The 20483-nt window shown below is 35.8% G+C and overlaps 1 non-coding gene across 1 annotated transcript; it reads right to left on the bottom strand.

Annotated features, from left to right (window-relative positions):
• Positions 1-13879: 13879 nt before the first annotated feature.
• Positions 13880-13987, bottom strand: LOC148578282 (small nucleolar RNA R71). Its single transcript, XR_015902909.1, has one exon. It is a non-coding gene; the product is annotated as a small nucleolar RNA R71 (small nucleolar RNA).
• Positions 13988-20483: the final 6496 nt, after the last annotated feature.

Below are 20483 nucleotides of genomic sequence, written 5' to 3'. Positions count from 1 at the left end.
ATGCTAAAAAATCTACTCTAAAACTAAGCCAAGCATTTCATCAAATACTTGGTGTACATAAAAATACTAAAATCTAAAACTACCAAATGCAAGAAAATAACAATAATAACTCAAACAAGCACCAATAAATATGAAAACATAAAATTACATTAAATGGAATCAAAATTAACAAGAGTGTTCATAAACTAAAAAGTGGCATAAAAGAGAAATTAACAAGAAGAACCAAGGAAATCAAGGCAATAGAACAAGGGAAAGTAAAAGAAAGGGATAAGTATGATTTTGGTCCCCAACGTAGAGGCTAAAAATTTATTTCGCCTCTGGTCTTTTTTTGGCTATAAAATGGTCCCAAAGGTTTCAGTTTATTTTAAAATCGTCCTTTTTATCAATTTTATTTTTTTATTACCAAACTACCCCTCATTAAAAAAATTATAAAATAAAATAAATATAAAATAAATAAAGAAAAGAAGAAAGAAAGCGATACAGAGAAGGGGGTGGGGAGAGAAAGAAAGGGGGAGGGCGCGAGAAAAAAAGGGGGGAGGGGGGAGGAGGGAGAGGGAAGGGGGACCGCCGCACCACCGCACCACCACCACCACCACCACCACCATCATCTTCTTCTTCTTCTGTGAACTGAATTTTTTGTGAAATTTCTGGATTTTTTGTGAAATTTGTTGTGGAATATTGTTGTTGCTGAAATTTGAATTTGGAGTATTGTTGTTGCTGAATTTGTTGATTCTTGTTCAAAGTGCATGTTGCTTGAATTTTCTGATGATGATGATAATGATGACCATGATGATAATGGTGGTAGTGGTGAGTTCTTGTTCAACTTGGACTTCTGGTTGATTTTGGTTGATTTTGGAAAAAGTTTTGATGATGATGTTGATGACCATGATGATACTGGTGGTGGTGGTGGTGGTTCTGGTTAGGCGTAGGCTTCTGTTCTGGTGGTTTTGGTTGATTTTGGGATGAAGGGAGAAGGGTATTTTCATCTGAAGGACGATTTTAAAATAAACTAAAACCTTGGGGACCATTTTAGAGCAAAAAAAGGCCGAGGATGAAATCGATTTTCGGCCTCTACGTTAGGGAACAAAATCATACTTATCCCTAAAAGAAACTAGATCAAAACAAGAATTAAAACCTAAATCTAAGAGGAAATTAAACTTAAAACCCTAAATTCTAGAGAAAAGAGGTAGCTTCTCTTTCTAGAAAACTATCCTAAAATATGGTTTCTAAGCTACACTAATTACTCCCCCTTGTTCCTTTTTGAATTCTGCCTCAAATACTTCATAAATGAGTTGGATCTGGGCTTGAATGAGTCCAGAAATCACCAGCCACGTTTTCTTTAATGAAGTCACGTGCTGCATGGCACGCGTACGCGTCACTTGACGAAATCTCTGGTCACGCGTACGCGGAACTGGGTAGATTTCTAAACTTCATTTCTTCATGAATTCTCCACTTTTACATACTTTTTCTTCATTCCTTCAATCCAATCTTTGCCTTCTAAACCTAAAATCACTTCATCAAACACATCAATGCATCGAATAGAATTAAAAGAAATTAAATTTAACAAATTAAGAGCCTAAAAAGCATGTTTTTACTCTTAAGTGCAAATTAGGAGAGATTCACAAAACCATGCTATTTTATTGAATAAATATGAGATAAGTTGATAAAATTCACTAAATTCAACATAATATTAATCCTATTGGTGTTTATCAGACTCACTGCAGGGATGGCGAGGGGCTCTGTCACAGAAGAAGATGCCAATGCAGTTAGAGGAAAGGGTCTTACTGCAGTGACGTCAAGGGGCTGACCAGAGCTAGGCTACAGAGAAGAAGACTTTGGTTTCTCTGGGTAAGTGAATCTGTGATGGAGGAGGCAGAAATGAGAAAGCCTAATCCCTAAAAATATGACTATGGCAACAATTGCTTATAAGGCAAAACAAGCTACGGATAGAAAAGCAGCAGTCGTGATCACCCAAGGATTCATGGGGCAATTAAAAGGATGGTGAGATAACTTTTTAACTTTACTGGAGAAAGAATTAATTTTAAGTAGTGTGAAACCAGAAGACTAATCACAAGATGCCACATCAACCTTAATCTTTACAATCATAAAAAACTTTCTAGGAGACCCAAATATTTTTAAAGACAGAATAGAACTCAACTAATGAACTTACCTCCCACCATGTCTGACTATAGGTGGTATAAGGATGTCTTCATTTTTAAAGTTATAATGAGAGATGATGCAGCAGCCCCTTTTTGGAAAAAAATATTTATAGTAGCTTTACCCAAACTCTTTTCAGAAAAAAGTTTTACAAAAACTACAATCTCTATTCGGTACTCAAATATCGTATGAAGGCCTAACTTTTGGCCAAATACATAATATAGTAGTACAAATTGGAGTAGAGATATGCACTGACATCAGATTACAAGAGAAAATACGAAAAGAAAATATGAGTAGCAAGCGAGAATTAGGAAACTTTTGTCAACAATATGGCATTACAACCGAAAAAGCACCTAGCAACTAAAATAGAATCATTAAGAAAAGAAATATAAATAATTATGGGAATAAGTATAGATATCAATCAAGATAATCTTATACAACAAAAAATGAGCCAAAAGAAAATTACAGAAAAAAACAAAAATGGAACAGTAAAAAGAAAAGTGACAAGAAACAAATAGTTTATTGAAAATGTAAAAAACCAGGTCATTACGCTAACAATTGCAGAATAGAAGAAAAGTTAAACAAAATTAGTAATGAAGAAGTAAGGAAAACTTTAGCTGCTATACTAATTGATAATGAATCAGAAATCGAAATAGAAAAAGAATATTCTTCTGATGATTCAGGAAGTTTTATACAACAGTTAGATATTCCATCTTTCTTGAGTTCTTCTGAAATAGAAGAAGAATACTCGTGTTTAGGACTAGGAATATGTAACTGTGATAGTTGTATAAAATCCTTAAATGTAATTATGAGAACCCAAGAAAAATCAATCAATACATTAACTAGAGATCAAACAAGCATTTTAATTTCCATAATAGATAAATTAGGAGATTCTTCCTTAAAAGATGAATTCATATTCCAATTAAATGATCTGATTAAGAAAGAAGAAAAAGCCAAAGAAAAAATAAGGCCAGTAAAAATTAAAGAAATATGTAACAGGTTTAAAACACCTAAAGAAGAAACTTCTTTAAAATATTTACAAGATGAAATAAAAATATTGAAACTCAAAATTTCTGAAGTAAAACCACAAGATATCTCTCTTTACTATAGGGTACTAAAATTATAAGGAGAAAACATAGTAAAGTTACAAAATGAAAAGAACGGTTAAAATCAATAGAGCAAGAAGAAGAAGAAGTCATAATCCCAATTAATTACATTAATTAATTAACATTATTAATTAACCAGAAATAATGGTATACCCCTATAGTCATAATGATCGGAAAAGAGAAATTTGAGTTTATAGTTATGGTAGACTCAGGAGCATATGTAAATTATATCCAGGAAGAATTAATACCTACCAAGTACTATGAAAAAACAACTGAAACAATTGTCAAAACAGAAAATGATAGAATGACTATAAACTATAAGACTTCTAAAGCAAAAATTTGCAAGGAAAAAGTATGTTTTTCAACTACTTTTTTTCTAGCAAAAAGAATATCCCAACAAGTTATATTAGGAAATCCCTTCACTCTGTTATTGTATCCTTTTATGGTAGATGTAGATGGTATAACCACCTATTGTATAGCAAACTACCCTATTCTATTTGAATTTATACAAAAATCCAAGAGGAGAGAACTGAACTTACTACAACAAGTGGCTATCTCCCAAATTAATATAATAAAAAAAAAGAAACAGATTAATTTCTTGAACTAAGAAATTGTATATAAGAGAATAGAAGAACAATTAGAAAAACAAAAAAATCAAACTGTAATAAAAGGAATAGAAGATAGGATAAAAAAGGACTTGTGCAATCTAAATCCAAAAGCTTTTCATTATAGAAAATTACATGAAATATATCTACCATATGAAAATGATTTTAATGAAAAAGATATCCCCACTAAAGTAAAACCAATACAAATGAACAAAGAATTCTTAGAATATTGTAAAAAAATCCAGGAATACTTAGACAAAGGACTAATCAGGCCCTCAAAATCTCCTTGGAGCTGCATAACATTTTATGTAATGAAAGTCTCAGAAATCAAAAGAGAAGCTCCAAGGTTAGTAATTAATTACAAGCCTTTGAATAAAGCCTTAAAATGGATAAGATATCCCTTACCGAACATAAATGATTTAATTAAAAGATTAAATAAGGCTATTATATTTTCTAAATTTGATTTAAAATCTGGATATTATCAAATATCAGTAAAAGAAGAAGACAGATATAAACAACGTTTATAGTACCTTTTGGACATTATGAATAGAATGTAATGCCCCAAGGATTAAAAAATGCACCAAGTGAATTTTAAAAAATTATGAATAATATTTTTTACTCATATGTAGTTTTTACCATAGTCTATTTAGACGATGTACTTGTATATTCTAAAAGAATAAACCAACATATTCAACAGTTAGAAAAATTCATTAATATTATAAAAGAAAATGGTCTTGTCTTATCTGAAAAGAAAATGAAAATAGTTATAACAAGAGTAAGGTTTTTAGGGTAAGAAATTTTCCAAGGGACAATTACTCCGATTAAAAGATCTGTTGAATTTGTAGAAAATTTTCGAATGAAATTATTGACAAAAAATAATTACAAAGATTCTTAGGATGTCTTAATTATGTAGCCGAATTTTTACTAGGAATAAGAATTTTATGTGAACCTTTATATAAAAGATTAAAAAAACAACCCCTCCTTGGACAGAGACATGTCCAAAATAGTTCAAAAAATTAAAACTATAGTAAAAGAAATTTCTTGTTTGAATATACCAGACCTTAATGCAAGTCTAATCATAGAAACGGATGCCTCGGAACTAGGGTATGGAGGAATACTTAAACAAGTTCTTCCAAACTCCTCAAAAGAACAAATAGTTAAGTATCATTCTGGTATGAAATTCAGCCCAGAAAAATTATGCTACTATTAAGAAAGAAATATTAGCCATTATGTGTTTCACGTTTTCAAGAAGACTTATTCAATAAAACCTTCTTGATTAGGACTGATTGTAAAGCAGTTAGCGTATTTAAAAAAATGATGTTAAAAATTTAGTTTCTAAACAAATATTTGCTAGATGGCAAGTTATATTATCATACTTTGATTTTACTATTGAACATATTAAAGGTGAATCAAATGCATTACCTGATTTTCTAATGAGAGAATTTTTGCAAGGTAGAAATGAGCAAGAAATAAGCAAGCAGTGAAGATTATGGTCAATCACTTGACCAACCATCAATGTCAATACAAGCTAAACAATTAATCATTAAACCTTTGACAATGTCACAGGTTGTTAAAAGTGAAAAATCATCAGCATCAACTAAGAGCTTATGTGAAGTTCCTACATTTAACAAATATTCATTATTATAACCAATTGATTTGTTCAAAACTAAACCATTATCTAAAGAACATCTTTACCATGAAAAACCTATACCTCTATAAATAATGGCTTTAGAAAAAGAATGGTTCAAGATGGATAGAAGAACCCTTTATAAAATAGTTTTTCCTAATACTTTTCATTACCCACCAATAAGTATCCAAAAAATCTGAACCTTTTATGAATTTATTCTAGTGGACACAGGATCCATTGAATTAACTCACAATAAATGCCTAACCACAAAAGATATAACATACTCCAAAATTAAGATTATGAAAGTAATAACCCTATCAGAATGGGAGAGACCTCCCTTTTATTATAAAAATTTTACTAAAAAATTTGAGCCTCAACACTACTCCTACTATGACTACATAGATACTTGGTGGAACACCCGGTATCTTTCTCCGAATCTACACTCTTGGTTCTTATGGTTCTGCAAGGAAATTTCTTTACAGTTTCCCAAATGGTTCCAAGTATGGTTTCAAGAATTCGGACCAATAGAAGCAATTTTTTCAAAAAAAAGCTAGTATGGCTTATGAATATTTCAAAAATAAAACATCATTCTTGGATGGATATAAGCTGATTTCCTTCATTTCCACTATGGAAATATGCTGGATAATGACCTGGGAATATGAGTCCGCAGGATATGAAGACACTCCAAGTGTCCAATATTTAATTAGAAACATAAAAGTAAAATGGGAGAATAAATTTGACCTTAACCTAATTAGTAAAAGGGCAATTGATAATTAGATGTCTATGTGCCAAAAAAGAGCAGAACCCCCCGAGCCACAGTTTAGGATTCGAAAAAATATCATACAAAAAGGAGACTTATTTTTTAGCCCATAAAAAACAGATGATGGTTGCCCTCTCAGCAGCCATTCCAGAAGAAGAGATCCATAATTCTCTAAAAGTAATAAAAGCAGAACTAACAGATGAAGATGACTCCAGTCCAGCCCAGAATTAGAAAAACAGACACCTGTCTAAAATCAAGAAAACAAGTGTCAAGACAACTCAAAGAACAACAAAAGCACCGCATGCAGAAAAGAACAAAAATCATCCATGCAGAAAAGAACAAAAGTCATCAGCAGAATTCCAGCAGAATCACAGTAGAAATACAAAACCGGCTACCTGTTTTCAAAAAACTAGATCAGAACACATTAACTCCAAGACGGAGCTTCGGAGTCAGCCCTCAGAAGGAGCAAACAAATTTGCAAAACCAAGGGTTAAATTGTAAAAGAATAAAGGACACATCCCACTATAAAAAGGGGGAAGGGGAGGGAATTGTAAGACATCCACATTTACACACAATCTCTCATACTCTGAAAATACTTTTAAGCTTTCATTGCAATTTTTGTATTCAAAAGAATCATCCTTCATCCTTTGTATTTTTTCAAGCTTCTGAATTATAATACAAGTTCATATTACTCCATCATCAAAGAATCATCCTTCATCCTTTGTATTTTTTCAAGCTTCTGAATTATAATACAAGTTCATATTACTCCATCATCAAGTGAATATTAATATTTAGCTCATTATTAGTCTATTAGATCTTATTATATTGTTGATTGTGCTCTTGTTCAATTATATCTTCTTAATTTAAATATTTACATTATTAATAAGATATTAGACACACACACACACACACACTTTGAGGCAGGTAGGGGCGAGTACACCTTAAACCTAATGCCACCCTGCACCGACTAGGTAGGGGGTTAGATACCCGCAGGTTTAGGTATTCCTGTCACCTCTAAGTGTTGTGCTAAAAATTAAGAACAAAAAGGGTCAGTTAGGCTCAAAATTGGTTAATAATGATAGATTAATAAGGAAACGTTATTTGGGTAAGTGAGTTGATATGAAACAATGGCTTGAACTATATAAATGTATACATATACAAAATATTGGATATCAAGAATCAAACAAGTAAAAGATTACAATTATAGAGAGAACAACACATAAGAATGAAGATAGTGGTTAAGAGTATGTAACCACATATTAAAGACTCAAGTCTCACTAAATTGTGTGTTCTAGCTCTAATCTATATTCCACAATTCTTGTTCAAACAAGTTCAATAAAATATTCCAACTCAAGTTAATGGAATATCCTAAAAAGATGTTATTGAAAACTTATTATTCTAACCAAATAAGCCTTGCTCATATTAAGTTTAACTGCTATCTCAAATGATAAACCCAGTTTTTTAGTCTTGAGGTAATGCATACACTCGTGTGCAATTAAGATATTATCTGAGATCAGACTCTCTTTATTAAAAGTGCTTTAATTATGGATGATAAGCATATTCATAAAATTATGTAGCCAATAACTAAAAATTTAGAGATAATCTTATACACAACAGAGAATAAGCGGATAGGCCTAATTTGTGTCATATCCTTATCATTTGGAATTTTTAGGATGGGTATCTTTGCATATGATTAAAGCTCATAAGCATTTTGCCACTTATAAAGAAACGGTTGACAGCCTTAGCCACATTCTCACCAACAATATAACAATCTAAATTTTTAAAAATTAAATAATAAATTATTCATATTTTATTATATTTGTTTAAAATTTTATTTAAAGAAAATTATCCTCCTAAAAATAATTAAATTAAATTTTATGATGCTTTAAATTTAAAATTTATTAGAATTTTTAAATAATTTTTATTATAATAAAATATTTTAAAAAAATAAAATAATTATTGTTATTATTATCATTATTATTATTACTATATTATCATTATTATTTGGTTCCACTCAAGGCCGAAGCCATTAAGAAAACCAAAGAAAAGATAAAGAAAATCAAACATATATATATATATATATATAACCAATGACACCTACCCCCTATTCATTAATCATCATCAACATTTTATCTTCTCTCATTAACCGAAACCATAAGGAAAGAAAAGAAAGAAAGAGAGATCGTGGGTTAGGGAGGAAAACCGTAAAACCCTCTAAGCTTCCCACCTCGATTTTTTGTGATTCGTAATTCCAATAAAAAATTTTATCCGATAAACGTGTTTGTATTTTCTTTTTTTATGTGTTGGTGTCACTTTTGTTCGGTGGAAGTTGATAGTGATATAGCTCCCCTTCTCCTTAAGTTCGGCCAATTGGAGTTCTAGGAGGTACAGATAATTTCTGACATTTTCTTCTTCAGCAGCTCGATCAAATAGCTTCTCCAGAGTTTCCGTTATTTTGATTTCGTACGGAGGTAGGATTTGGTAATTTTATAAAAATTAAATGTAAATTTGATAAGTGAATATTGGTCTGATTGATTATTATTTGAGGTTGATTAAGTTTATGTTGAAATCTTGTTGAATTATTATTGTTGCTTGTGATTTGTTAGTTCGACTATGAGGAACAGCTCAACTGGAGTTATTTTGATGATTTTGTGACTGTTGTGATGTGGTATTTTGAGAAAATTAATGAGATTTGGTGGTCAGAAGATTGAATAAAAAACTGTGAGAAATCGGTAACTGTTAAGCTCAAAAACGAACTTAAAAATCAAGTAAAAAACTTGAAGAATTTTGGGAATGGGGTTCGATCCTTTGGTAAAGCTATAATCATAGAAATAAAATTTATATTTGAGATTTAAATAGTAATTCAATAAAAACTTGAAGTTAGTTTTATAATTATATACGTTTTGGGATATTTTGGGTAATAATTAAGAAGTTCAGGAGTAAAATGAGTATTTTATAATTGATGCAAGGTTATTTTGGTAATTATATTATATGTAAGAATATTTTAAGAAATTATAAAATATGTTGGGATAAAAATATAAATATTTTAGAAAGTTCAAAGATACAGAATAATTTATAAAAGATTAATAATAAAGTTCAAGTTAATAAGTTTTGGATAGTAAAGAAAATCATTATTATTGTTATTAATTTATTAATATTATTATCAATGTATTTTTGAAATATATTATATATTAGTATTTTATTTAAAAGATATTATTTTATTTATGATATACTAAAAGGGTAAATGTTAATAAGCAGTGGGAAAGGCGAGGGAATAATGGAAAGATAATTTATATTGTGGAATGATAAGAAGGTGAAGAAAGAAAGAACGAAAAGAAAATGAGATAAGAAGAGATATGGTGGTGAGTCCACCGAGATTTGCTTTTCAGAGATACACCGCCCAATCCAAGGGATAGTCGCACCTATAAGATGGAGTTTCCTTACAGAGGTTATTGATGAGCGGATAATTTATACGCTTTTTGACATTGTTTTTAGTATGTTTTTAGTAGGATCTAGTTACTTTTAGGGATGTTTTCATTAGTTTTTATGTTAAATTCACATTTCTGGACTTTACTATGAGTTTGTATATTTTTCTGTGATTTCAGGTATTTTCTGGCTGAAATTGTGGGACTTGAGCAGAAATCAGATTCAGATGTTGAAAAAGGACTGCTGATACTGTTGGATTCTGACCTCCCTGCACTCAAAATGGATTTTCTGGAGCTACAGAACTCGAAATGGCGCGCTTCCAAGTGCGTTGGAAAGTAGACATTCAGAGCTTTCCAGAAATATATAATAGTCCATACTTTGGCCAAGAATAGACAACGTAAACTGGCGTTCAACGCCAGCCTTCTGCCCAAATCTGGCGTCCAGCGCTAGAAAAGGAGCCAAAACCAGAGTTGAACGCCCAAACTGGCACAAAAGCTGGCGTCCAACTCCAAGAAGGACCTCTACACGTGCAATACTCAGGCTCAGCCCAAGCACACACCAAGTGGGCCCAGGAAGTGGATTTATGCATCAATTACTTACTCATGTAAACCCTAGTAGCTAGTTTATTATAAATAGGACCTTTTACTATTGTATTAGGTATCGTTTGATCAGTTGTATGCTATCTTAGATCAGAGAGGCTGGCCATCTCGGCCATGCCTAGACTCTCACTTATGTATTCTCATACGGTAGAGTTTCTACACTCCATAGATTAAGGTGTGGAGCTCTGCTGTTCCTCAAAGATTAATGCAAAGTACTACTGTTTTCTATTCAATTCATCTTATTTCGCTTCTAAGATATCCATTCGCACCCAAGAATGTGATGAAGGTGATGATTATGTGTGACACTCATCACCATTCTCCCCTATGAACACGTGCCTGACAAACACTTCCGTTCTACATGAAATAAGCTAGAATGAATATCTCTTAGATCTCTTAATCAGAATCTTCATGGCGTAAGCTAGAATGATGGCGGTATTCAAGAGAATCCGGAAAGTCTAAACCTTGTCTGTGGTATTCCGAGTAGGATTCAATGATTGAATGACTGTGACGAGCTTCAAACTCGCGATTGTTGGGCGTTAGTGACAGACGCAAAAGGAGGGTGAATCCTATTCCAGCATGATCGAGAACCGACAAATGATTAGCCGTGCTGTGACAGAGCATGTGAGCATATTTTTCACTGAGAGGAGGGGATGTAGCCACTGACAACGGTGATGCCCTTGCATAAAGCCAGCCATGGAAAGAAGTAAGACTGATTGGATGAAGATAGCAGAAAAGCAGAGGTTCAGAGGAACGAAAGCATCTCCATTCGCTTATCTGAAATTCTCACCAATGAATTACATAAGTATTTCTATCCCTAGTCCATTAATTATTATTCGAAAACACCATTATCAATTTATATCTGCCTAACTGAGATTTGCAAGGTGACCATAGCTTGCTTCATACCAACAATCTCCGTGGGATTCGACCCTTACTCACGTAAGGTATTACTTGGACGACCCAGTGCACTTGCTGGTTAGTTGTATCGAAGTTGTGAACCATGGTATTGGTACCATGTTCTTGGCGCCATTGCCAGGGAAAGAAAGAGCCTTGAATTTTACATAATTAAAGTGTAATTACGATTGTGCGTACCAAGTTGCTCACGTTGCCAGGGATTGTTTGAACCTGGACATCACAATTTCGTGCACCAAGTTTTTGGCGCCGTTGCCGGGGATTGTTCGAGTTTGGACAACTGACGGTTCATTTTGTTGCTCAGATTAGGTAATTTTCTTTTTGTTTTCTTTTCAAAAGTTTTTCAAAAAAATATTTCAAAAATTTTCTCACCTGTTTTCGAAAAAAATTTTAGATTCAAAATTTTTAAGAATGAATTCTAGTTTTTCATGAAGCATGTGAAGCCTGGCTGGCTGTAAAGCCATGTCTAAATTCATTTGGACTGAGGCTTCCAAACCATCAGCATAGAGGCAAGTTACATATTTGATAAGTAATGAGCAGTATATTCTGATATCTTTCTGAAGCTTGGCTAGCCATTGGCCATGTCTAGTGTTTTGGACCGGATCTTTCATTAAAAGCTTGGCTGGCTAGTGAGCCATGTCTAATTTCTGGACTGAAGCTTTAGACTAAGAATGCAAGATTCCTGGAATTCATGTTAAAAATTTTGGAATCCTTATTTTTTCTTTTTCATATAATTTTCGAAAAAAAATCCAAAAAAATTAGAAAATCATAAAAATAAAAAATATTTTTTTGTGTTTCTTGTTTGAGTCATGAGTCATGTTATAAGTTTGGTGTCAATTGCTTGTGCATCTTGCATTTTTCAAAAATTCTCATGCATTCATGGTGTTCTTCATGATCTTCAAGTTGTTCTTGGTAAGTCTTCTTGTTTGATCTTGATGATTTTTTGTTTTGTGTCTTTTCTTGTTTTTCATATGCATTCTTGAATTCTTAATGTCTAAGCATTAAAGAATTCTAAGTTTGGTGTCTTGCATGATTTCTTTGCATTAAAAATTTTTCAAAATTATGTTCTTGATATTCATCATGACATTCAGAGTGTTCTTGGTGTTCATCTTGACATTCATATCATTCATGCATGCATCACATGTTTTGATCTAAAAATTTCATGCATTGCATCTTTTTAGTGTTTTTCTCTCTCATCAAAAAAAATTTTCAAAAATCAAAAAAATATCTTTCCCTTTTTCTCTCATCAAATTCAAAAATTTGGATTGACTTTTTCAAAATTTTTTAAAATCAATTTGTTTCTTATGAGTCAAATCAAATTTTCAGTTTGAAAATCTTATCTTTTTCAAAATCTTTTTCAAAAATCAAATCTTTTTCAAAATTCTTAGTTATTTTCGAAAATTCCAAAAATATTTTTCAAAAATCTTTTTCTTATTTTTATATCAAATTTTCGAAAATAACATAATCAATTAATGTTTTGATTCAAAAATTTGAAGTTTGTTACTTACTTATTAAGAAAGATTCAAACTTTAAGTTCTAGAATCATATCTTGTGATTTCTTATGAATCAAGTCATTAATTGAGATTTTAAAAATCAAATCTTTTTCAAAACTAATTCCTATCATATCTTTTCAAAATATCTTCTTATCTTATCTTTTTCTAAAATTTGATTTCAAAATATCTTTTCTAACCTCCTAACTTCTTATCTTTTCAAAATTTGTTTCAACTAACTAACTAACTTTTTGTTTGTTTCTTAACTTTTTCAAAACTACCTAACTAACTCTCTCTCTCTAATTTTCGAAAATATCTTCCCACTTTTTCAAAAATTTCTTTTTAATTAACTAATTATTTTTATTTTTATTTTTGATTTTAAAAATTTTCGAAATATACTAACATTTTTCAAAAACTATTTTCAAAAATCACTAACTCTTTTTCAAACATTATTTTCGAAAATTCCTTCTCCCCCATCTTATTCTATTTATTCATTCATATCCTAACATCTCATCTCACATCTCTGCCATCCTCACAGTTGTGTTTCTTCCATTATGTTACATTCTTTGTCTCCCCCTCTTCTTCTACTCACACAGGGATCCCTATACTGTGGTATAAAGGATCTCTATTATTATTATTATTTTTCTGTACCTTCTTCTTTGTCATATGAGCAGGAGCAAGGATAAGAACATTCTTGTGGAAGCAGATCCAGAACCTGAAAGGACTCTGAAGAGAAAATTAAGAGAAGCTAAATTACAACAATTCAGAGATAACCTTTCAGAAATTTTTGAACAGGCAAAGGAGATGGCAGCCGAAAATAATAATAATGTAAGGAAGATGCTTGGTGACTTCACTGCACCTAATTCCAATTTACATGGAAGAAGCATCTCCATTCCTGCCATTGGAGCAAACAACTTTGAGCTGAAACCTCAATTAGTTTCTCTGATGCAGCAGAACTGCAAGTTTCATGGACTTCCATCTGAAGATCCTTTTCAGTTCTTAACTGAATTCTTGCAGATATGTGATACTGTTAAGACTAATGGAGTAGATCCTGAAGTCTACAGGCTCATGCTTTTCCCTTTTGCTGTAAGAGACAGAGCTAGATTATGGTTGGATTCTCAACCCAAGGACAGCCTGAACTCTTGGGATAAGCTGGTCACGGCTTTCTTAGCCAAGTACTTTCCTCCTCAAAAGCTGAGCAAGCTTAGAGCTGATGTTCAAACCTTTAGACAGAAAGAAGGTGAATCCCTCTATGAAGCTTGGGAAAGATACAAACAGTTGACCAAAAAGTGTCCTTCTGACATGCTTTTAGAATGGACCATCCTGGATATATTCTATGATGGTTTATCTGAGCTATCAAAGATGTCACTGGACACTTCTGCAGGTGAATCCATTCACCTAAAGAAAACGCCTGCAGAAGCTCAAGAACTCATTGACATGGTTGCAAATAACCAGTTCATGTACACTTCTGAAAGGAATCCTGTGAATAATGGGACGCCTATGAAGAAGGGAGTTCTTGAAGTTGATACTCTGAATGCCATATTGGCTCAGAACAAAATATTGACTCAGCAAGTCAATATGATCTCTCAGAGTCTGAATGGAATGCAAGCTGCATCCAACAGTACTCAAGAGGCTTCTTATGAAGAAGAAGCTTATGATCCTGAGAACCCTGCAATAGCAGAGGTGAATTACTTAGGTGAACCTTATGGAAACACCTATAACTCATCATGGAGAAATCATCCAAATTTCTCATGGAAGGATCAAAAGCCTCAACAAGGCTTTAATAATGGTGGAAGAAACAAGTTTAACAATAATAAACATTTTCCATCATCCACTCAGCAACAGACAGAGAACTCTGAACAAAATGCTTCTAATTTAGCAAATCTAGTCTCTGATCTATCCAAGGCCACTGTGAGTTTCATGAATGAAACAAGGTCTTCCATTAGAAATCTGGAAGCACAAGTGGGCCAGCTGAGTAAAAGGATCACTGAAATCCCTCCTAGTACTCTCCCAAGCAATACAGAAGAGAACCCAAAAGGAGAGTGCAAGGCCATTGACATAAGCATCATGGTCGAACCTGTGAGGAGAGGAGAGGACGTGAATCCCAAGGAGGAAGACCTCCTGGGACGTCCATTGATCAATAAGGAGCTTCCCTCTGAGGAACCAAAGGACTCTGAGGCTCATCTAGAGACCATAGAGATCCCATTGAACCTCCTTATGCCCTTCATGAGCTCTGATGAGTATTCCTCTTCTGAAGAAAATGAGGATGTTACTGAAGAGCAAATTGCCAAGTTTCTTGGTGCAATCATGAAGCTGAATGCCAAATTATTTGGCATTGATACTTGGGAAGTTGAACCTCCCTTGTTCATCAATAAACTAAGTGATCTGGATCAACTGACATTGCCTCAGAAGAGACAGGATCTTGGAAAGTTCATAATACCCTGTACCATAGGCACCATGATCTTTAAGGCTCTATGTGACCTTGGTTCAGGAATAAACCTCATGCCCCTCTCTGTAATAGAGAAACTGGGAATCTATGGGGTACAAGCTGCTAAAATCTCATTAGAGATGATAGACAGTTCAAGAAAACAGGCTTATGGACAAGTAGAGGACGTGTTAGTAAAGGTTGAAGGCCTTTACATCCCTGCTGATTTCATAGTCCTGGATACTGGAAAGGAAGAGGATGAATCCATCATCCTAGGAAGACCTTTTCTGGCCACAGCAAGAGCTGTGATTGATGTTGACAGAGGTAAAATAGTCCTTCAATGGAATAAGGACTCCCTTGTGTTTAAAATTCAAGGATCTCCCTCAGCAACCATGGAGAGGAAGCATGAAAAGCTTCTCTCAAAGCAGAGTCTACCCAAGCCCCCACAGTCAAACTCTAAGTTTGGTGTTGGGAGGCCACAACCAAACTCTAAGTTTGGTGTTGAACTCCCATATCCAAACTCTAAGTTTGGTGTTGGAGAGTCTCAACAAAGCTCTGCACATCTGTGAGGCTCCATGAGAGCCCACTGTCAAGCTATTGACATTAAAGAAGCGCTTGTTGGGAGGCAACCCAATTTTTATTTATCTAACTATATTTTTCTTAGTTATATGTCTTTGTAGGTTCATGATCATGTGGAGTCACAAAATAAATATAAAAATTGAAAACGGAATAAAAAAAACAGCAGAAGAAAAATCACACCCTGGAGGAGCATCTGTCTGGCGTTCAGCGCCAGAACAGAGCATGGTTCTGGCGCTGAACGCCCAAAATGGGCAGCTTCTGGGCGCTAAACTCCAGAACAGGCATGGTTCTGGCGTTCAACGCTAGAAATGGCACACAAATGGGCGCTGAACGCCCAAAATGGCCACCAACCTGGCGCTGAACGCCCAGAGTTGTGTGCAAAGGCATTTTTACATGCCTAATGGGTGCAGGGATGTAAATCCTTGAACACCTCAGGATCTGTGGACCCCACAGGATCCCCACCTACCTCCACTCACTCTCTTCTCTCTTCTCAATCATCCTCTCTTCCCAATAAACACTCTTCCCTATTAAACCTTCACCACTCACATCCACCCACTCTTCCCAATAAACCTACCTCATAAACTCCACCTATCTTCAAAATTCAAAACCAATTTCCCACCCAAACCCACCCATATGGCCGAACCAATACCCCCCTCCCTTCCCTATATAAAGCCTTGCCTTCCGTTCTTCATCAAATTCACACAACACACCCCTCTTGGCCGAAACCACATCTCCCTCCCCCTCTCCATATTTCTTCTTCTTCTTCTTCTATTCTTTTGTTTATTGCTCGAGGGCGAGCAATATTCTAAGTTTGGTGTGGTAAAAGCATAGCTTTTTTTGTTTTTCCATTACCATTGATGGCACCTAAGAAAGGGAGAATCCTCTAGAAAGGGGAAGGGGAAGATAAAAGCTTCCACATCCGAGTCATGGGAGATGGAAAGGTTCATCTCCAAAGCCCATCAAGACCACTTCTATGATGTTGTAGCCAAGAAGAAGGTGATCCCTGAGGTCCCTTTCAAACTCAAAAGAAATGAGTATCCGGAGATCCGACATGAAATTCAAAGAAGAGGTTGGGAAGTTCTAACAAACCCCATCCAACAAGTCGGCATCCTAATGGTTCAAGAGTTCTATGCCAATGCATGGATCACCAAGAACCATGATCAAAGTAAGAACCCGGATCCAAAGAACTATATTACAATGGTTCGGGAGAAATACTTAGATTTTAGTCCGGAGAATGTGAGGTTGGCGTTTAACTTGCCCATGATGCAAGGAGATGAACGCCCCTACACTAGAAGGGTCAACTTTAATCAAAGGTTGGACCAAGTCCTTATGGACATATGTGTAGAAGGAGCTTCATAGAAGATTGACTCCAAAGGCAAGCCGGTTCAATTAAGAAGATTGGACCTCAAGCCTGTGGCTAGAGGATGGTTGGAGTTCATTCAATGCTCAATCATTCCCACTAGCAACCGGTCTGAAGTTACTATAGACCGGGCCATCATGATCCATAGCATCATGATTGGAGAAGAGGTGGAAGTTCATGAGATTATACCTCAAGAACTCTACAAGGTGGCTGACAAGTCCTCCACTATGGCAAGGTTAGCCTTTCCTCACCTCATCTGCCACCTATGCAATTCGGCTGGGATTGACATAGAGGGAGATATCCTCATTAAAGAGGACAAGCCCATCACCAAGAAAAAGATGGAGCAAGCAAGAGAGCCCACTCATGGAGCTCAAGAGGCGTATGAAGCTCATCACCATGAGATCCCGGAGATGCCTCAAATGCACTTTCCTCCACAAAACTATTGGGAGCAAATCAACACCTCCCTAGGAGAATTGAGTTCCAATGTGGGACAACTAAGGGTGGAACATCAAGAGCACTCCATCATGCTTCATGAAATAAGAGAAGATCAAAAAGCAATGAGGGAGGAGCAACAAAGACAAGGAAGAGACATAGAAGAGCTCAAGGACATAATTGGTTCCTCAAGAAGGAAACGCCACCATCACTAAGGAAACGCCACCTTCTTGAGGAACCAATGATGTCCTTGAGCTCTTCTATGTCTCTTCCTTGTCTTTGTTGCTCCTCCCTCATTGCTTTTTGATCTTCTCTTATTTCATGAAGCATGATGGAGTGCTCTTGATGTTCCACCCTTAGTTGTCCCATATTGGAACTCAATTCTTCTAGGGAGGTGTTGATTTGCTCCCAATAGTTTTGTGGAGGAAAGTGCATTTGAGGCATCTCCGGGATCTCATGGTGATGAGCTTCCTGCACCTCTTGAGCTCCATGAATGGGCTCTCTTGCTTGCTCCATCTTTTTCTTAGTGATGGGCTTCTCTTCCTTAATAGGAATGTCTCCTTCTATGAAAGCTCCAGCTGAGTAACATAGATGGCAAATGAGGTGAGGGAAGGCTAACCTTGCCATAGTGGAGGACTTGTCAGCCACCTTGTAGAGTTCTTGAGGTATAATCTCATGAACTTCCACCTCTTCTCCAATCATGATGCTATGGATCATAATGGCCCGGTCTATAGTAACTTCAGACCGGTTGCTAGTGGGAATGATTGAGCATTGAATGAACTCCAACCATCCTCTAGCTATAGGCTTGAGGTCCAATCTTCTTAGTTGAACCGGCTTGCCTTTGGAGTCAACCTTCCATTGAGCTCCTTCTACACATATGTCTATAAGGACTTGGTCCAACCTTTGATCAAAGTTGACTCTCCTTGTGTAGGGGCGTGCGTTCTCTTCCATGTTTGGCAAGTTGAACGCCAACCTCACATTCTCCGGACTAAAATCTAAGTATTTTCCCCGAACCATTGTAACATAGTTCTTTGGATCCGGGTTCTTACTTTGATCATGGTTCTTGGTGATCCATGCATTAGCATAGAACTCTTGAACCATTAGGATGCCGACTTGTTGGATGGGATTTGTTAGAACTTCCCAACCTCTTCTTTGAATTTCATGTCAGATCTCAGGATACTCATTTCTTTTGAGTTTGAAAGGGACCTCAGGGATCACCTTCTTCTTGGCCACAACATCATAGAAGTGGTCTTGATAGGCTTTGGAGATGAATCTTTCCATCTCCCATGACTCGGATGTGGAAGCTTTTGTCTTCCCTTTCCCTCTTCTAGAGGATTCTCCGGTCTTGGGTGCCATCAATGGTAATGGAAAAACAAAAAAGCTATGCTTTTACCACACCAAACTTAGAATATTGCTCGCCCTCGAGCAATAAACAAAAGAATAGAAGAAGAAGAAGAAGAAATATGGAGAGGGAGAGGGAGATGTGGTTTCGGCCAAGAGGAGTGTAGAGGGGTGTGTTGTGTGAATTTGATGAAGAATGGAGGTCTTTATATAGGGAAGGGAGGGGGGTTAAGGTTCGGCCATATGGGTGGGTTTGGGTGGGAAATTGGTTTTGAATTTTGAAGGTAGGTGGAGTTTATGAGGTAGGTTTATGGGGAAGAGTGGATGGATGTGAGTGGTGAAGAGGTGATGGGGAAGAGAGTGTGAGGTGATTGGTGAAGGGTTTTTGGGGAAGAGTGTTTATGGGGTTGTGTGAAAGAGAGTGGTGAGAAGGAGTGAGTGGAGGTAGGTGGGGATCTTGTGGGGTCCACAGATCCTGAGTGGATCCTGTGGGGTCCACAGATCTTGAGGTGTTCAAGGATTTACATTCCTGCACCCATTAGGCATGTAAAAATGCCTTTGTACCCAACTCTGGGCGTTCAGCGCCAGGTTGGTGGCCATTTTGGGCATTCAACGCCCATTTGTGTGCCATTTCTGGCGTTGAACGCCAGAACCATGCCTGTTCTGGCGTTCAGCGCCCAGAAGCTGCCCATTTTGGGCGTTCAGCGCCAGAACCATGCTCTGTTCTGGCGCTGAACGCCAGACAGATGCTCCTCCAGGGTGTGATTTTTCTTCTGTTGTTTTTGATTCCGTTTTCAATTTTTATATTTATTTTGTGACTCCACATGATCATGAACCTAAGAAAACATGAAAAACAATAAAAATAAGAATTAGATAGACATTGGGTTGCCTCCCAACAAGCGCTTCTTTAATGTCAATAGCTTGACAGTGGGCTCTCATGGAGCCTCACAGATGTGCAGAGCTTTGTTGAGACTCTCCAACACCAAACTTAGAGTTTGGATATGGGAGTTCAACACCAAACTTAGAGTTTGGTTGTGGCCTCCCAACACCAAACTTAGAGTTTGACTGTGGGGGCTCTGGTTGACTCTGCTTTGAGAGAAGCTTTTTCTGCTTCCTCTCCATGGTTGCAGAGGGAGATCCTTGAGTTGTAAACACAAGGGAGTTCTCATTCCATTGAAGGAATATTTCACCTCTGTCAATATCAATCACAGCTCTTGCTGTGGCCAGGAAAGGTCTTCCTAGGATGATGGATTCATCCTCTTCCTTTCCAGTATCCAGGACTATGAAATCAGCAGGGATGTAAAGGCCTTCAACCTTTACTAACACGTCCTCTACTTGTCCATAAGCCTGTTTTCTTGAGCTGTCTGCCATCTCTAATGAGATTTTAGCAGCTTACACCCCATAGATTCCCAGTTTCTCTATTACAGAGAGGGGCATGAGGTTTATCCCTGAACCAAGGTCACACAGGGCCTTAAAGATCATGGTGCCTATGGTACAGGGTATTATGAACTTTCCAGGATCCTGTCTCTTCTGAGGCAATGTCAGTTGATCCAGATCACTTAGTTCATTGATGAACAAGGGAGGTTCAACTTCCCAAGTATCAATTCCAAATAATTTGGCATTCAGCTTCATGATTGCACCAAGAAACTTGGCAGTTTGCTCTTTAG

This window comes from Arachis ipaensis, chromosome B1, assembly GCF_059453495.1.
Source record: "Arachis ipaensis isolate K30076 ecotype BB chromosome B1, ASM5945349v1, whole genome shotgun sequence".
NCBI classification, from domain to species: Eukaryota; Viridiplantae; Streptophyta; class Magnoliopsida; order Fabales; family Fabaceae; genus Arachis; species Arachis ipaensis.
Note: the sequence above shows the minus strand (reverse complement) of the source record. Positions and strands in the feature narration are given on the sequence as shown.